Genomic DNA, 18,342 nt, shown 5'->3' with positions numbered 1-18,342 from the left:
CACGGTCTTCCTTCTCTAATAAAAAATAAATAAAAATAAAAGCTTTTAAAGAGCTTTTTTCTTCTCTTGTTGAAAGTGAACAGAGCAACATATTAACCCATTCAGGGTTGAGTTTAACAGTATGCCTAGTTTAAGGTTTTGGGCTCGTGAAGTTTTTATTCTCTTTAAAAACGACATGATCTTAGACTTAGACAAGAGAAGCGGGATAACGTTTTAGCCCAATTAAGGATAAGTACAGGAGTATGTTTAGCTTAAGGTTTCGAATCTGGAAATTTGTAAATTCTCTATGAAAACATTAAAAATAAAAGCTTTTAAAGAGCTCAAGGTTACCTAGTTAAAAGCTGAATGTTGTCCAGTTAAAGGTATCGAACCTGAGAATTTTTTATTCTCAATAAAAAAAAAATTAAAAAAAACTTTTAATGAGCTTGTCCCTTCTTTTACCACTTCCTAAACGAGACAACCTCGTAATTCATTCAGGGTTGAGTTTAGAAGAATGTCTACCTTGAGGCTTTGAGCCCGTGAACTTTTTGTTCGCTATAAAAAAAAATTAAGTTTTTTTTAACAGCTTTTTCGTTTCTTAGGACTTTACGACCAAATTTTAACCAAGACAAAGTTAACTTAAAGCTTCAAAACTGTAAGCTTCATTGATGATCCCAACCTGTTTAAACGGAAGTTTTCTAAGATCAAGAAAGCTATATGAAAAATTAAATATAAAAGCTTTTAAAGAGCTTTATCGTTTCCTAACCACTCGAAAAGTGAAACGGTATAAAATTTTAGCCAAGTCAGGATTACTTTAAAGCTTCACAGCTTTGAGCATCACTGATAAACTCAACTGTTTAAACGAAAGCTTTTTCGTTTTCTTACGACATAAAGTGAGACGCCATATATTTTAGTTGACCTGGGAGTCAGGATTAGTTTAAAGCTTCAAAGCTGTAAGCTTAATTGATGAACACAAGACGAAAGCTTTCAAGACCAACAAAGCTTTATAAAGCTCTAGCTCTATACCTCAGCTACACCTTTCTTGAAATTTTAGCGTAAGCTATCAGTTTACATTGGAGTTCCATGGAAATCTCTATTAAGCTGATTTGAGGACCAATTAATTGATCTGCAAAAAGACTTTATTGCAGCAATACAACACACAGCCTTGGCGCTGTCACTACTTGTCAATTGTGAACTCATTTCTCTGCAAGAAACCTTAGACTTGAATTTGGCGCTATATCGCACTACTAGTTATGCGGTCTAATGATATGCCGTACCCCTTTGGGTGCCCATACCGTCATCTATGTCATTCAGAGCATACAGTACTCATCTGCAAACGTTTTTCGTCTTTGTTGTTTGCGGTAGCTGGCTTCTGTCTGCTTTAGAGTACATCGCGTATTGTCTTACAAAAGTCCAAAGTCTGACACGCAAAGACAAGGCTAATTTATTGGCCTCTTTGTGTAATTTTCCACAACAGAACCAAGCACTTAGATGCTGGTTTTATGTGGTCTTACGCGCCATAATTGTCATAACGTTGAAATTTAATACGCCATAATTCAAATCTTCATCACCTTGCGGTGCGTCTTAGTTACTCTTCACACATTCTCTGATTTCTCGCGTGTTCAGTCTTAGTGCCTTGAGGTAATTAGAAACGATTAGGTGAGGTGTGCAAAAGAATTATGCTAACAAAGTCAAAGCAATATTCTTGTTAACTTATTAAGGTATACGAGCTTTGAGAAGTGCTAACGGGAATTTTGATAACATTTTTTAAATTAGAGCTAGAAGAAGTTAGGGGTGAATATAGTTAAGTCGGGTAGTTTGAACGAGCTTCTAGAGACGTTCCTATTTTCTTGAAGACATTCTAAAACTCTGCGAGCTTTTCCCTTTTAGGTTTATAGCTTATATTATACCTTTAGTTATAGATATAAATCATGAAATATAGTAAAAAGTGTTGGGATCTTAAATCTGAACTCATATATGGCTCAGTATAGTAGAATTTCTCAGTCGCTCGAACAAAAAAAGCTGCTTGGACCACATACATATGCCACAGTGGCTCGCTCAAGCTCTGGAATAACGAAATAACACCAGTTCCGGTCGAGTTTGATGTGAAGTTAAGGACGAGAAACTCTAAAGTTAACAGCTTGATGTTAGAACCTGCTTGCCTAACTACTCCGACGTAACTTTTTATAGCAGAGAAGACCCATTGGAAGCGATAAAAGCTCATCATAGTGCCCTTGTTTCAAAACCCCAGCGGAACGCGTAATCTGCCCAAAGCACAGCAGAACGAAATACCGAAAATGAAAGACCAAAACAAAATTAAACTACACAAATCCATTGGAGCCGGGATATTTTAGCCGCACAGCAGCGGAAGCCGCTTGCTGGTGGTCGCTGGTCAAACAAACGCCGTAACTGTAAATGCGCCAAATTTCGTTGGTTTTTTCGTCGCTTTTAAGGGACTAACAAAATACAACAGTAAAGTTTCGAACCAAATCAACACTGCGCACATATACCACCATACGCGCTTTGTGACGCGCTCGCCGCCAGCAAGGCTTGCCGCTCACTGTGTGTGTGTGTGCTTGGCGTTTGCAACCCATGCGCGATTGGGCTTAATTCGCAATTTACAGTTATTTTACAGTGTCATCACCTGCCCGCCGCCTGCGCACAGCGTTGCGCACACACGGTGCGCGCTGCGTTTGGGGATTTGTTTTGTTTATCTGTAATTTTGGTGGAATTTGTGATGCAGCTTAAATGTTCGCGGGCTAGCGGGTGTGGATGGCGCGGCGCGTTGTGGGCGTTGTGCGCGCCAGGCGCCAACTAACTTTATTGCGGTTGCCTTAATGTAAATGTGCTGTTTGTAGTTTTCGACCGCCAACTTTTCGCACTAACTCGCGCAAATTGTTGCAAGCGCAGCTACCGCGCACCCCACACGCGCCTCCGCTAACTGTTTGCGTTGTGAATTGAATTGCGTGTGCAGCATGTGTTGCATGTACATGCACCTGCCACCGCCACCGCCATCGTCGGCGCTTGCCGCTTGCGCATATATCACTTGCACCTTCGCATTGGGTGCAATAAAATTTGTAAGCGGTTAGTGTATTATTTACTGTTTTACTGTTTTACGATTTTGTGGCGTTGAAGGGTGATAATTAGGCGCTTTTAATTGTGCGCGCAGTTGTTTAAGCCTTAATTGTTGCATGCAATCGTGCTAGTCGCTGCCAAAGTGAGGTGAGGTTGTGTGCCCTGCAATGCGGACAGTTGGCGCGCACCCGCAATTGCTCTCAAAATTATTGTATTTTCTTGCAGTATAATTTTTTTTATATTTTCCTTAACGGTACACAACTTTTTTGGCAATTAAATCAACTGTAATTAACGGTAATCCAAATGAAGTTGACGCATTGAATGAACGCCTGAGTGAGTCAAGGTTTTGGGAGAGTACAAGTGAGCGTAAATGAGCATAAAAATTACGAACTCTTTATGCTTAAGAGTTCTGAACATTGGAAAGACCTGAGAGCGGTTTTATGGTATTCTGCAGCGCATCGAAGGCCTTAGTTAGTAAAATAGACTCTAATAAAGGTTCCCCAAAGTAAGATGTGCGTAAAAATGTTGTGTGAAGACAAAAAGTCGGGTGTAGTTTCTCAGCACTATTGAAAAAATTAGGTATTAGGAAGAGTAACAATGCTGCGCCTTACGCTCAAGATGTATGAGCTTTGGAAAGAGCTGAGAGATGTTCTGAAGTGTTATGAAGATCGTCGGAGCTCTAAGGTAGCAAAGTGGCGTGTAACAAAGGTTCTAGAAATAAAGATGTGAGTAAGGAATGAGGATGGAAGACCGATAGTCGGAAGTAGTTTCTTAGGTTAAATAAATGCCCACCGACTTACTTAAGCTGTGGTTAAACTCTTGAGGACAGGATTTGATAGATTTTGTTGAGTTTTTATGCTCTCTAGAGCTGTCTAAACGCTTCGAAGCGATATATTCAGCTCCAATATAGATCGAAATAGATTCGAATTTAGATTTTAATGAAGAATATTTTGAAAAATAGTAAAGCGATTTTCGGTGATTAACAATTGCTTTTGCTCTCAAACCCGTATATATAAAAGGCAGCCTACGTATTAAAGGGAGATTGAGTCTTAAAATACTTGGCTAAACTATCCACCTATCTCAAGCGGAGTAATCGAAACAGAGGGAAAAGAGGGAGCAAGGAGAGAGACAGGAAGAACGAAACTTAAAGGTTCTTGTGGCAAGAAGGCATAGCTGGAAGTTTATTTCATAGAGAGAAGGAACAAAAATTAATATTAATTAATCAGAGATCCGTCAATACTTAAAAAAAACTAAGGAACTGCGGTAAGTAGTCTACACTTGAAGAAATCTTCCCTGTACAGCTAATCATCGTATCTATTCTCAAATAGTTTTCCAGATAAGCATAGTGCTTTAGAAGCAAGTAAGAGACTTTTTCTACATCGGTGTAGGCTTCTCTCCGAACGTGGAACGAAAGGTTCCAACACACTTGCGGCAACCCCAATGTCTAACAAGAATCGGGCGCAGAACATAATATATTGAAAATTTTATTTTGTACTTACATTAATCTCTTGTCGGACAGCGAGCGCTCGGCTGAAATGAAAAGAGGAAAAACAAATGATTAATTGAAATCGCTCAGGCATGAACAAAAGTACTTATCTGAGTACAATCTTAGGTTGGTTAATAAATTGAAATTCAACACGGACGCGCCTCAGCGCATAAATTAATATACGATATCGAAATTAACCGTTACATATTAATAATTAATGCGAAATTATGAAATCTTAATTCGCCGCGAAATGAAAAGGGCTGAAGCGGCGCGATTGCGGATTAAGACAGCAGGCATATGTAGGGCCGGTACTTTACTACAATAACAACGCGTAGTATAAGAGGCGCACGTAGTGGAAACAGTGTCTGGAAAACACATCAGATATGCTTAAGTAGTTAAGCACCCAAGTATCAAATGAGACAGCGCCAGGAATGATTTGCTGTCTGTTTTGCCTCACATTTTCTCATAAGAAAAAACAAGTCATAGCAGAAATTGCCACATAATTCAAAAGCGCACGGCGCAGAGGGCGAACCGCGTCGCCGGTCGGCCGACAGACAGACAGACAAAAATGTCGAAACGTCTTATTAAGGTGAGGCGAATGCAACAAGCGACGCGGCTAACAGAGCAGCGCGCGTGGGAGCTGATTGGAGGAGGGTGGGAACGGTAGGCCATCCATTCAACACTACAGATCTCGGTTTGTGTTTCTGACTGATAAACCGACGCGCTGTGAGTGTTTATGTTGTGGCGCCCTCAAATAGGCTACGTGTAGGCCACATGTGGGCGTTAATGAATTTATGATATTTATTTAGTTTTCGGCATGAACATGCGTGTATCTCATAATATATATTATGAGCCAGCGACACACGTGTTATGATTCTTGCTTTACCTAGAATTATATTTTTTTTAATATTTTTGTAGACAGCAAGCAGCGAGCAATTAAATAGTGCGAAGACATCATGAATGTGCTGCTTGGCGCACCTGAGTGTTGTAGTTGTTGTACATATGTATATGAAAAAGCGTGTGGGAGCGTGAATCAGCGTAATGCGGTGCCAAGTAAGAAGCTTATCCAGGCATACATATCTACACAACAACAAATATAGTAGGAGATAAGGTTCAAAATACGTTTAATTGATTGCCAAAGTGTCTCTACACACACACACACATACTTAATTTTATGATGTTTTGAATTGCCAATAAAAGCGTATTATCATTAAGAAACAATAATTATAAATAGAAATTGGTAAAGTAAGCAGAAATGATAAAGCAATGCGCTGAAAATAAGCAATAAACTGTGTGAGCAATTTAGAAATTTATCAAGAATATAATTATATAATTATCTAAGATTCAATGTGTATGTAAATTAAAAAAAATATATATTTTATAAATTAAAAAGAAATTTAAATAGTTAAATGGATGAAATAATAAAATTCATTAAAAAAAAATTGTGAACATTTGAAATAATTAATAATAATACACAATAAAATATTTATATAAAACATAAACATATGAGTATTTCAAAATGTTTTAAAATGTCTAAAAAAATAAATTAAGTAATGATTTAATGAAGGAAGCATGTTAAATTTAAAATACTAAGTACATTTAGAAATAATTTTATAAAAAATATAATGATTTACGAACTAAAAATAATTAATATCTTTCAAATTAAAACAATTTTTAAATTTGAAAAGTTACACAAATTAAAAACCACAATTAACAAAAAAAAGTTTGAAAATTAAATTTATTTTAAAAAGTTTTCAAAATTATGAAAATTTAAAACAATTAATAAATATATAATATAAAATAAAATAAAATTAAAAACAAGTAAGGACGCGCTAAGTTCGGGTGTCACCGAACATTTTATACTCTCGCATGGTAAAGTGATAATCGAGATTTCATTATCCGTCATTTACATATTTTTCAAATACCGTATTTGTGTAAAGTTTTATTCCGCTATCATCATTGGTTCCTAATGTATACAGAGAAGGCATCAGATGGAATTCAAAATAGCGTTATATTGGAAGAAGGCGTGGTTGTAAACCGATTTCACCCATATTTCGTACGTGTCATCAGGGTGTTAAGGAAATATTATACACCGAATTTCATTGAAATCGGTCTAGTAGTTCCTGAGATATGATTTTTGGTCCATAAGTGGGCGACGCCACGCCCATTTTCAATTTAAAAAAAAAGCCTGGGTGCAGCTTCCTTCTGCAATTTCTTCCGTAAAGTTTAGTGTTTCTGACGTTTTTTGTTAGTCGGTTAACGCACTTTTAGTGATTTTCAACATAACCTTTGTATGGGAGGTGGGCGTGGTTATTATCCAATTTCTTCCATTTTTTAACTGTATATGGAAATGTATGAAGGAAACGACTCTGTAGAGTTTGGTTGATACAGCTATAGTAGTTTCCGAGATATGTACAAAAAACCTTGTAGGGGGTGGGGCCACGCCCACTTTTCCAAAAAATTACTTCCAAATATGCCCCTCCCAAATGCGATTCTTTGTGCCAAATTTCACTTTAATATCTATTTATGGCTTAGTTATGACACTTTATAGGTTTTCGGTTTCCGCCATTTTGTGGGCGTGGCAAACTTAACCTTCTTATGGAGCCAAGAAATACGTGTACCAAGTTTCATTATGATATCTCAATTTTTACTCAAGTTACAGCTTGCACGGACGGACGGACGGACGGACGGACAGACGGACGGACGGACAGACAGACATCCGGATTTCAACTCTACTCGTCACCCTGATCACTTTGGTATATATAACCCTATATCTGACTCTTTTAGTTTTAGGACTTACAAACAACCGTTATGTGAACAAAACTATAATACTCTCCTTAGCAACTTTGTTGCGAGAGTATAAAAATAGACAAAGCCATACAGTAGCCGTACTTTTTAATGCAATTCTTTAATATAAATTAATACATTAAAAAAAAAGAGATTGGATAGAAAAATATATTTAAAAAGATATTAAAAATAAAAGTTTATGTAAATTGAAAATAAAATTAAAACAAATATTTTAACAATTTACAAATTTAAAAAATTTTATTTCAATTAAACAAAAAAATATTTTTTAAATATAAAATAAGCTTAAAAAAGAAAACATAAGAAAATAAAATTAAGTCGAAAAAATTATGAAAATTTTAAATAATTAACAAATTATATAAAATAAAAGTTCGAGGAAAATTAAACAAAGCCAAATTCAAAAGGTTAAAAATATATGAGAAATTAAAACTAATTAAAAATTAAGAAAATTTAAAATAATTAATAAATATTAATTTAAAGAATATATGAAAAATAAAAATTAAGTGAAAAGTTTAAAAAATTATGAAAAATTCAAATAATTAACTAATAGTATTAAATAAATTTTCTGAGAAAATAAAATAAAGCCAAATTTAAAAAGTTAAAAATATAAAAAATTAAAATTAATTTAAAAAAAATTGTAATAATTAAGAAAATTTAAAATAATTAATAAACAATATAAAACAAATTTTGGAAGAAAATTAAATAAAGTCCCAAAAGTACTAGTATTTTTTAATTTTTTATTATAATTCTCTAAACGATTTTATTAAAACTCAAACATTGAAAAAAGAGGGATAAAATAAAAAACAATTGAAGAAACAGCAAAATAAAAATTTATGATATGAAGGTATAAAAAAATATTTAAAAACTAAAGAATACTGAAAAATTTTATCAAAAGTTTGTACTTTTTTATTACCAATATTTACAAGTTTTTAAATAGGAATTCAAAAAATGAGTTTCTATACAAAAAGCTATAAAAAAATGAAACATTAGTTTTTTTTATAATTTTTTGGTTCGAAAAGTATTTTTTTTTTTAGATTAAAAATAAAATTTTTATAAATAATTTTTGGTTAGAATTTTTTATGAGTTCCTATTAAACTAGAAAAAACATTTCATTAGTAAAAATTATATTTTTTTATTATTTCCTTGAAATACAATATTTTTTTTTTTTATAAAGGATCAAGGTTTTAATGTGTAATTATTTATAACATTGAATTTCATTGTATATAATTTAAAAATTTTGAGCACACAAGCGTCAAATAATTTAATTATGTAGGAAAAAATTAAGATTCTCAATGTAAGCCTATCAAAATTATGACAAATTATCCGAAAGGTCATAATTCTTGGCTAAAATTACAGTATTTAAAAACGCCACTTTTGATTAATGATTTTTAAATTAATTTCCTAACAACCGAGGTGTGGAAAGCAAATTTTGAACAAATGCAAAGCCGTCGCTATTTGTATAAATTCACGCTCAGATTTTATCTAACGGCTTAGAATGAAGTTATTATTATTATTTTTTTATCAAATTGTTAAAAAAAATCAATTATTTGTTCAATAATTTTTTTGTACACTTTATGCTTTATTCTCTTATTACTGCGCTTTTTGCCACTGCTGTGCGCCATAATTATTATCCGAATTCCTTTTTATCTGCCTAATCGAATCTCTCAACAACTCGCCTTGATATTGAATTTGTCGTGGTTTTGCCGTTTTTTCGTGTAGGCGTTTTCATAGTTGCTGGCGCATTATTTGTACATTACTTCAGAAAAGTTATTATGCTTTGGCAGAAGCAAAAACAAAAAGTTTGCGCATGAAAAATGATGGATTATTTGACACCGTATGGCAGCTTGGCCAAACATATCCGGGTGATTACTCAAATAAGATTATTATTATTATTATTGTGTATGTATGTATGAATGTGTGTAATAAGAATTTGTAAGAAATCAATGACAAATTATGAACCCGTGTTGAATAAATAATTGAACCTTCAGCAGGTGATGAAGGCGAGATAAGAGTTTTTGTAAGCGGAAGTGGCAGCCGCAAATGCAAAGAGGGGAATATGGATCGAAAAGCGAAACGAAAAGATTTTAACTTGTCATTCATAGCATATTATTGGAATTTGAAATTTATAAAAATTTTAATTGCTTTTATTGAAATGTATTTTTTGGAAAATATATTTTTTAAGAATTAATTAAAAAAAATTTTGTTTATTTTAATAATTGAATATTTTTGACAAAATTTAAATTTTTTATTAAAATTTAAAATAATTTCGATAAAATGTTTTATTGAGAAATATATTTGTTAAAGATTTTTTTAATTTAATTATTTTAATTAATTGAATTTATTTTATTAAAATTTATAATTTTTTTATTAAAAGATTTACTTTGGTAAAATTTAAATTTTTAATAATTGATTTTTTAATTAAAATATAAAATTACTTTTATTACAATTGTGTGCTCTTCCGATCTATAATTTAAAATTAATTTAAATTTTTAATAATATAGTAAAATTAAAAAACACTGAGATTTTAGGCAAATAATTAATTAGAATTGCTGACGTAACTGCCCAAAAATGTTGAAATTTCCGACAGCTGATTGATAAATAAACATACGTGTCGGGTGGATACGGGTAAATATGTGGTCATTAATTAGACGATATTAGTAACAAATGCAAAGCTATGCATGGCTAACAACTACCTTAATCTCATCAAGATAAAAATTATTATTATAAAATTTAGGATTTTTCATATAATTAAAGGTGTAAAATTATACGTTAAAATCTTACAAATATTATTTTTTTTAATTGCCAACATAAAGATTTTTAGAAATAATTTTACTCATAAAATTAAAAAAATTAACAAAAATTATAATTTTTTATACTTAAATTTTTTTCTCTATTACCTGTTATGTTGCAAATAAAAATTAAAAAAATTGTAATTTTAAAATTTAAGTATAAAAATTAAGAAATATTATAATTATTTTTAATTTTTTTTTATATCATAAAAATTTATAAAAAATACTGAACAAAAATTTTTAATATATATTTTTTTTTAATTTTTTTTTTAGCTCTGGCAGGCTAATTTTTTAGCTACCAAAAAGCTTATTTATATAGCAGTGTAAGTATAAGGAAACAAAAATACACTTCTTTAAAAAATTCAAAATTTTTCAAGTGGCATAACCTTTTTATAATTTCTTTTTTAATTAATATCTGATTTTAAATGTCACTAACACTATTTATTGCAAGACCTTCACGCAAAATTTTGTATTCTCATAAAAAAAGGAATCTCTCTGCACTATTGCTTAACGACCTTCGCGCAATTGTACGATTGGCGTTTCATAAAAATAAAAATTTGCCAATTCGACGTACAAACGAGCATATAAATTCCAAACAAAAGATAATAAGCTGCTGGTGAAGCAAACGAGTAAATAAGCAGGCAAGCGAATCGCCAAATGAGCATGACGAACAATAAACAAAATTTATCGGATAAATAATTGGAAGTAATATGAGAGAGAATAAAATAATTACAAAAGCAAAAGCAAAAAATATCAGTAAAAAACAATAATATTAGCAAGATTGTCAAGCGGATTATTTTGGAATTTAATTGAAAAGGATTTCATTGTGTTTTAGAAGCAAATTTCTGTAATAAAAAATATTTATAGCCAATAAAAATATTTTAAAATTAAATTTTTTTTAATTAAAATAAAAAATTAAATTACCTAAAAAATAATTCGCCAAATTTCTATAAAAATAAATATTTATAAATTATAACGGTAAAATTTTCAAAATACTATAACTTTTTGTCAATTTTCCCTTTAGAGACATTATTTCATCAGTGTAAATCGAAATTTTGAAATATATGACTGCAACTACATCTATTGACAAAATACGAAAATACTTTTTCGACTAACCAATGAATGCGTTGCTATGGTAAATTTGCTCAGAAATTGGAAAAGATCCATTAGAAGACCGAAACATTTCTTTATAGGTAAAAAGCTAAAGTCAAAAAGTAATAAAAAACCTAAAAAAATAATAAATAAATCAAAAAAATTGAAAATATAACTATTTTTTGTCTACATCCGTGCTTATCCACTTATTTATAGCTACACATATGTATAGTGCGTGATTGGCATACAGCAGCGTTGATTTTCACATGAAGGAATATTTAATGTAAACAACTGAATATTAAAAATGTGCGTTTGGCATGTACAAATATATAAAAAGCAATCGCAGCATTAATAAAAAAAATTATAAACAAATAATTTGCATGCCTGATGAGCCATTGTAAAACACTAGCGAAGCTAAAATACTAATTACAAAAGTGATATCATCAAAGCGCCAAGGAAAATCCAAAAAATAAAAATAAAAAAAATCGGCGAAAAATACATAATTTACGTTTAATGTGTTAGCAATGTTCTGAAAATAGTTTCAATATAAATTTTGTAAGATAAAAATATGAAAACAAAATAATAAAAATTATATGGTAATTAAGCCTTCTCATTAAGCAATGTCCACGGAAGTCGGGAGCAACAATAAAACGGCATAAAAATAGGCTGTGGTTGAAGTAATAATCTCCAAACTGCTGTCTATGAAACATTTAAAATTTATTACTATCTACAACAACAAAGCGACACCAAGCTATACACATTTAGCTTTGGATTTGGCGTCTAGATGCTATCACATGCTTTATCATCATTCTCAGCGCCAAAACGCGACGCAATAAGCACCTTCGCCGACAGCAGCTTACACAATGTGGGTAAATGAAAGCCAAAGCCTTTGGAATATTACCACACATATGTACATATATAGTATATACATATATTTATGTATATATGTACATATATATAGTGTATAAGCGAGCTGAGAACTACAGGCAGCAGCGATTACAATTGCCAACTTGATTAGTTAATTGCTTCCTACGGCAACCCGACCGCTTAAATGATGAAGGCAGCGCGCGCAGGCAAGGGAGAGAGAGATGGGCGGAGAGGAAGATGCGAATCTATGGTCTTTATGATAGGTACTAAAGCTGTAGACATGCTAGAGTAGTTTATAGTAGACTGACTCACAATGTAAAGAAATAAAAAGGCACAACAAAGCTTAGAAAAGAATTAAAAGCAAAAGCAATAACAGTAGACGGCGAAAGGCAGCTTAGAAGCACATATAATTAACTAGAAGGTTCGCAAATGTTTGCTTGAGTAACGATTATTTTTTTTTATTTTTTTTTACTTCATTTATTCTTAACATTTTTTTAGTTTTTATATTTTCTTTAATTTACAATTTTTTTTTAAATTTATGTTTGATTAATGATTATTACTTTTTTATTTTTTTCTTACTTTATTCATTAATTTTATAAAACTTTTTTTATAATTTTTTTTTTTTTTAAATTCATTTAAAATATTTTAGCCTTTTATAAATTTTTATATTTTTTTTTTTTTTATACATTTTCTTAAGTTTTATAATTTTTTAATTTTAATAACTTTTTTTCAATTTTTATACATTTTGTACATTTATTTTTTACATTTTTTAAAATCTATTTTTTTTTTTTGCATTTTGTTTATTGTTGTTGTACTTTTCCATTAAAGCGAACCACAGCCTCAACCCTCTCTCTTATATAACTAAAATATTTTGTGTTAATCATCATTTATTTATAGAAATTTACATGCGAGTTTATGCTGCGAATTTTAATGACTCCTTATGAAAGGTGGCTGAAACAACAGCAACAACAGCAGCATCGATGTGGTATTGAACTCGGCTGGGAGTTCAAGTGAAGGCAAAGTATCTAGTAGCGTTAATTAAGCAGAATAGGGGAGAGATATGTTAAATGAAAGGTCGACGGCTAGGAAACTCGTGGCTTACGTAAGCACTGCGAGATAGACAAACAAAGAAAATGGAAAAATATATTTAAAAGTAAAGTAAAAGTAACTGAGTGTCTTGAAACATTTAAAAATTGATTTTTTTCCACAGACCGTCAGCAAAGGGAAGACGATATCAAAGCTAAGTATATTCAACGTTAAATAAATATGCATTTCATAAAGTCCAAAAGTCCAAAATGATATAAATATCAGAGATGGCTCTCTTGGTAAAGTCTAACAGCGATTGATGAACTAAATCTCGATACTAAATAGGATCTGTCTGTCAGAAAAAGTTTCTCGAGGAGTTGACTTCGACTTAGATACATATAACAATTTCGTTATTAGGTGATAAATTTTATATAAGTAATTCACTCCTTTGGTACTCAACTGATATGTTCCTGTCCTCGTGGACTCGACTTCGATCAGTTTATATTTTTTTACTTAATTATTCCAATTGTTCTGTTCTGTTCTGCTGATATGTTCGAGGTCTTGGCTCAAGAAAGTATGTGTAAGAGAGAGAGCTTGGTGGTTCGCTAATGTAATGATAAAAAAAAATTCGACAGACAGCTTTCGGCGCTCTTGTCGTTCTATACTCTCTCTATTCGGCACTCTTCTTTTGAAAGGGAATTCGTCTTCTGTTTTTGTTCTTTCCTTGAAAATCGGTTATATATATCCATAGCGAGATTTCACGAGACTGGTAACTCAAATATTGCTTAGTCGAAAAAGTTTTTTCGTATTTTTTTATTTTGATCTCGCCTTAAAAGAGTGAGCGCGATAAAGTTTGGCCGCTTGCTGAAGTAATAATATCAAAACTTCGGAATTCTGGTATCAAAACACTTGCTTTTTTCTTGAAATACTTTTTTTTTTTTATTGAAAATTGAATAATCCAGGGCTTTCGAGACTCTCACAGCTCATGTTAAAGCATATTTGAGAACGAAATTGACGCTTTTACTGCGAATTCTCGCGGAAGAACGACTCATTAGTAGAAATTATCAACTATTTCTTATATTAAAGAAGAACCAAGGGCTTTATTCCAAACGGAAATCATTAGCGCGGAGACTCGTTAAACTAAAAGTAAAAAATATAGATAATTTCGTTGGACGAAGTTTGCGTACTGAGACCTCGGCGCTCTTGTCGTTTTATATTCTCTCGCCTTAAGGATTATAATACGATCGGGAATCATCCGAGCGTTGGGTGAAGAGAATTTGTGAGAGTACTTTGCATCTCATTATGTGACGAGTCACTATTGGACCTCAAAAAAAAAACAAGGTTGATAGACTTATGCCTGTGTATAGACATACTTTTGAAACTAATTTTTGATATATGTTATTCTTAAAGAAATTTCTTCAAAATCGCTTTATCATAAAAGCTTTTTCTTTTCAAATTATTATTATCCATTTTATGAACTCTTCGACAAACGAATCCATTTCGGGTTGAATTGCCGCAACTTGCATGGAGCACTCAATAAACGAAGCAATCAACTTATATTTCCTTGCAGAAGCGGGTTCATAAAGTATGCGACCCTTAAAATCTGCAGGAAATATCCGGCGTATGCCTTTACAAATCAATAAAATATTGCTTGCCATAATTACAGACATAAAGTGTTGCCAGGCAATAAGTACACACACAGTTGCTTGAAACCAATCACTCTCAGAGCGGCACACACTCAAACCAACAAAAACACACACACACGTAGAAAGGCAGTAAAAAATGCTTATTATTTTCGTTTCGCAATTTTTGTCTGCGCTTAACACGTTCTTCCATGTTTTTCACACTTTACAAACGACACATTGTGTGCGTGTGTGCGTGTATGCGTGTGAGTTCATATAAAATGGTTGAAGAGTTGCAGTAATTCTTGTAACCCCTTTGTGGCGGCTGTATTCAGCGAAGGGTGTAAAGCAGCGGCGCCTGTGGCTTGCTGCGTGTTAATATGTTTGTATATACATATGTGTGTGTGTACGAATGCGTTGCATATTAATGTGAGTTTTTAAATTACAGAAGCGATACAAGTGAAATTGGCGAGCGTGAAGGGGAAGCGCACAGGTGGCGAATGTGAGATAATACCCTGTAGGAATGTTGAGGGATGATGCATGTGTTTGTTGTAGGGACAGAAAACATGCCTGAAAAAAACTTCGAGGAATGATACAGAGTTGACAGTTCTTGGCCAGTTAAGAACTCGGGTCCCTTACGGTTACTTAGACCCAACTGTTGGAAGAATCGGAAGGATGATGCATTGTCTGTTAGGTAGCACTCTGCTAATCTTGTAAATAAACATATGACCTTTGCTTCAAACTTCATCGAAAGCACTAAAGTCATTCTTAATAAAGGAGTAACTAACGAGAATCCTTTTCTTTTCAAATTATTATTATTATCCATTTTATGAACTCTGCGGGTGCTAAATCAAGCATGATCAGCAGTCAAGAATGCTCTGGGAAATCTACTTGCAGAATCATGAAAGAGAGTTCTATATCCCCATTTAGATTTGCCAGCCGGATTCGAAAATCGAATTGGTCTACAGCAAGGTTTTATGAGAACTGGAGGATTCCTGATTTAGCCCACATGTGTTCGGAGGACCAAAAAAATTGTAGGTTTTTTAGGAAGGGTGAAATATTTTTTTGTTCAAGAGGACCAGAAGAATTTGAAATATTAGTTAAGAATCTGATCTGCTGGGAGAAGCAGAGAAAGAGGAAGGCCTCCACTCCATTAGAAAGACCAGGTGGAGAAGGACCTGGTTTCGCTTGGAATCTTCAATTAGCGCCACCTTGCAAAAAGAAGAAACGACTGGCGCGCTGTTGTTAACTCGGCTATAATCGCGTAAGCGGTGTCTACGAAAGAATCTGACAGAATTCCTGGTCTGAATTCATTCAGCTCCGATGTATTTGGATTCACACTTCAACGGCGCTAGGTTCAGAGATCACATGAAAATAGTAAAGGTATTATGGATTTCCGTTTCTTCGTAATAATATTTATTGTACTGCTCCTACATGGGTTTTTGTAGCGACTATGTGTGATTTGTTCGCTTTAGCCGAGTTCACGTGACCTGCCCAAGTCATGTAGTCGGTCTGCTGGCTGAAGCCGGTAAATGAGTTTTTGGTTTTCAACACACGAAGTCACTTTGAAGTCTTTGCAGCCGCATTGGGAAGGAATATAGAGAGCAAAGAGTAATGCTTACGCTGGTTTTTAGAAAAGTCACTCGCCTATGTTTGATTTTTAAGGGGTTGTGACTAAAAAATGGTCACAAAATGCGAGTTAGAGTCGAAGTTACTTTGAAGTAGAAAAACGAAGAAATAAATGATAATAAAAATCATTAAAACTCTGTAAATGCTACTTAAAAAATTCTGCCCCATGCTTTCTTCAGCAAAACTTCACAAATTTCAAAAATGCAAAATAAAAATTACTACATATTTCCATCCACCCTCCAACACCATTAAACAAATCCTTACATCGGTTGATGAATCAGCCGAAATCCTTCAACTACCAAAATCTCCGCCGGCGCGTTTGTACGGCAGCATATTGCTGTCACTCTCGCTTAGGAGCGTCTGCGTCACTTCCGCCTCATTTACGCGGCGATTTGTGGCAACCCCAACGAAAGCGAGCGCTAGGATCGCCGGCAAGTACCTGAGGGTAGCCAGGACAAGCTGTTGCTGCCACTCAACAAGCTGCAAATTGATTATATGCGATTATTTTCAAGTGTCAGTAAATCGTAAACAAAAGCGTGATATATGACAGCGGCCGCGCGCACCCCTCTGACAACAAAAATACAACAAACAATGAAAAAGTTAAGCAAAAGCAAATAGCGAAGACAACAAACAGCCCCGAGACAGCACGAACTAACTTACAGCGCATGGGGAAAACGGAGACGCAAGCTGCCTAGTTAGCGATGCTGCAATCAGGGTTGCATTTTTTAGTGTAAATATGCTGTGTTTTTGCACGCGCAGAGCCATAAACAAAGCTTAAAAGGCTGTACGGGAAGCTGGCTGTGCAAAGGACTTAACAATGTAAAGTGCAGCATACATTTAGGGCGCCAAACTTGAGGCAACGTGCATTCTTCAGTGTCCAGTTGCGCGCTTTCGGCGCATTTCAAGCGCTAACAACCAATATTTGTTGTTGCTAAACGCGCTTAGCTGACGTAGCGAATATTTCGCGCAATCAGTAAAGCGGCCAAATGGTCCGCACCACATCTCGGAAGTATGCTATGCAAGCCGGTGCGGCGCAAGCTGGCAGGTCGGAATGTGCCAGGGGCAACTAAAAGGTTGTAGAGAAGCGTGCAGCAGAGATTTAAAGAATGTGCAAAATTGTTGTTTGAAAGTTTGCAAAATTTTGATGTGTCAAAGCATAAATACAGGGTGTTACAAAGTACTAGTAATTTTTTTCCCTCCCTTTTATAAAAAAAAGTTTACTGAGTGGGAGAAGTACTCAGAAGGCTTCGAAATAAAATGTATTTAATCTTTTCAATCCTGGCGTTATGAACGACTTAGTCTGTTCAATGCTTTGTTACCACAATTAAATATACAGGGTGCTACCAAAAATTTAACATTAAAAAAAAAATTATCACTGAATAATTTTTGCATCTTCTGAATTAAATTTAACAAAATTTTGATGTGTTAAGCTTAAATACAGGCTGTGGTAAACATTTTTTTGATCAAAAACAGTCTAAAAGCTCCGAAATATTAAGAATTTATTCTTTTCAATACATTATTACAACAAAATATATACGGGGCGCTACAAAAATTTTGAAAAATGTTATAAAAATTTATCACTAAGGCATTTCTGCCTCTTTTGAACATAGTTTCTTAATGGAAAAATATATTTTTCATTTAAAATTCTAGTCTCACTCTTCAATTTCAAGTTTTCACCCCGAAGTAGATTGATATACATTATAATTTATACCGATTTTTGCTATTACCCTGCTTTCTCTACTTAAAACTATATATTTTGCTGCGCAATGTCCTGCAGCGTTCAGGCTCCTGCTGCTACAAATAAATCCATGTCAATTGGCAGCTCGCGCCGGCGCTTTTGTTCCAACTACAATAATTCAAATCACACGCACACACACGCACGCACGTACATTATCTCCCTGCCACCCTCGACCTCTTGCCCCTGTTATTGTCTATTGTTTCTGCTATTGTTGTACTGTGTCTCTCTCGAAAT

General features: G+C 33.5%; 1 protein-coding gene across 5 annotated transcripts in view; it reads right to left on the bottom strand.

Moving 5' to 3' along the window:
- LOC120774208 overlaps nt 1-18,342 on the bottom strand; it is a 180,152-nt gene that overhangs the window by 79,323 nt on the left and 82,487 nt on the right. For 4 of the 5 annotated variants that reach the window (XM_040103657.1, XM_040103655.1, XM_040103656.1 and 1 more), the window contains one exon: nt 4,554-4,584. The exons of the other annotated variant lie outside the window; for it this stretch is intronic. The gene's annotated coding sequence lies outside the window, so the exon portion shown is untranslated. The remainder of the gene's footprint in view (nt 1-4,553; nt 4,585-18,342) is intronic. 5 annotated transcript variants of the gene reach the window in all.

Source organism: Bactrocera tryoni, chromosome 4 (genome assembly GCF_016617805.1).
Source record: "Bactrocera tryoni isolate S06 chromosome 4, CSIRO_BtryS06_freeze2, whole genome shotgun sequence".
NCBI classification, from domain to species: Eukaryota; Metazoa; Arthropoda; class Insecta; order Diptera; family Tephritidae; genus Bactrocera; species Bactrocera tryoni.
Note: the sequence above shows the minus strand (reverse complement) of the source record. Positions and strands in the feature narration are given on the sequence as shown.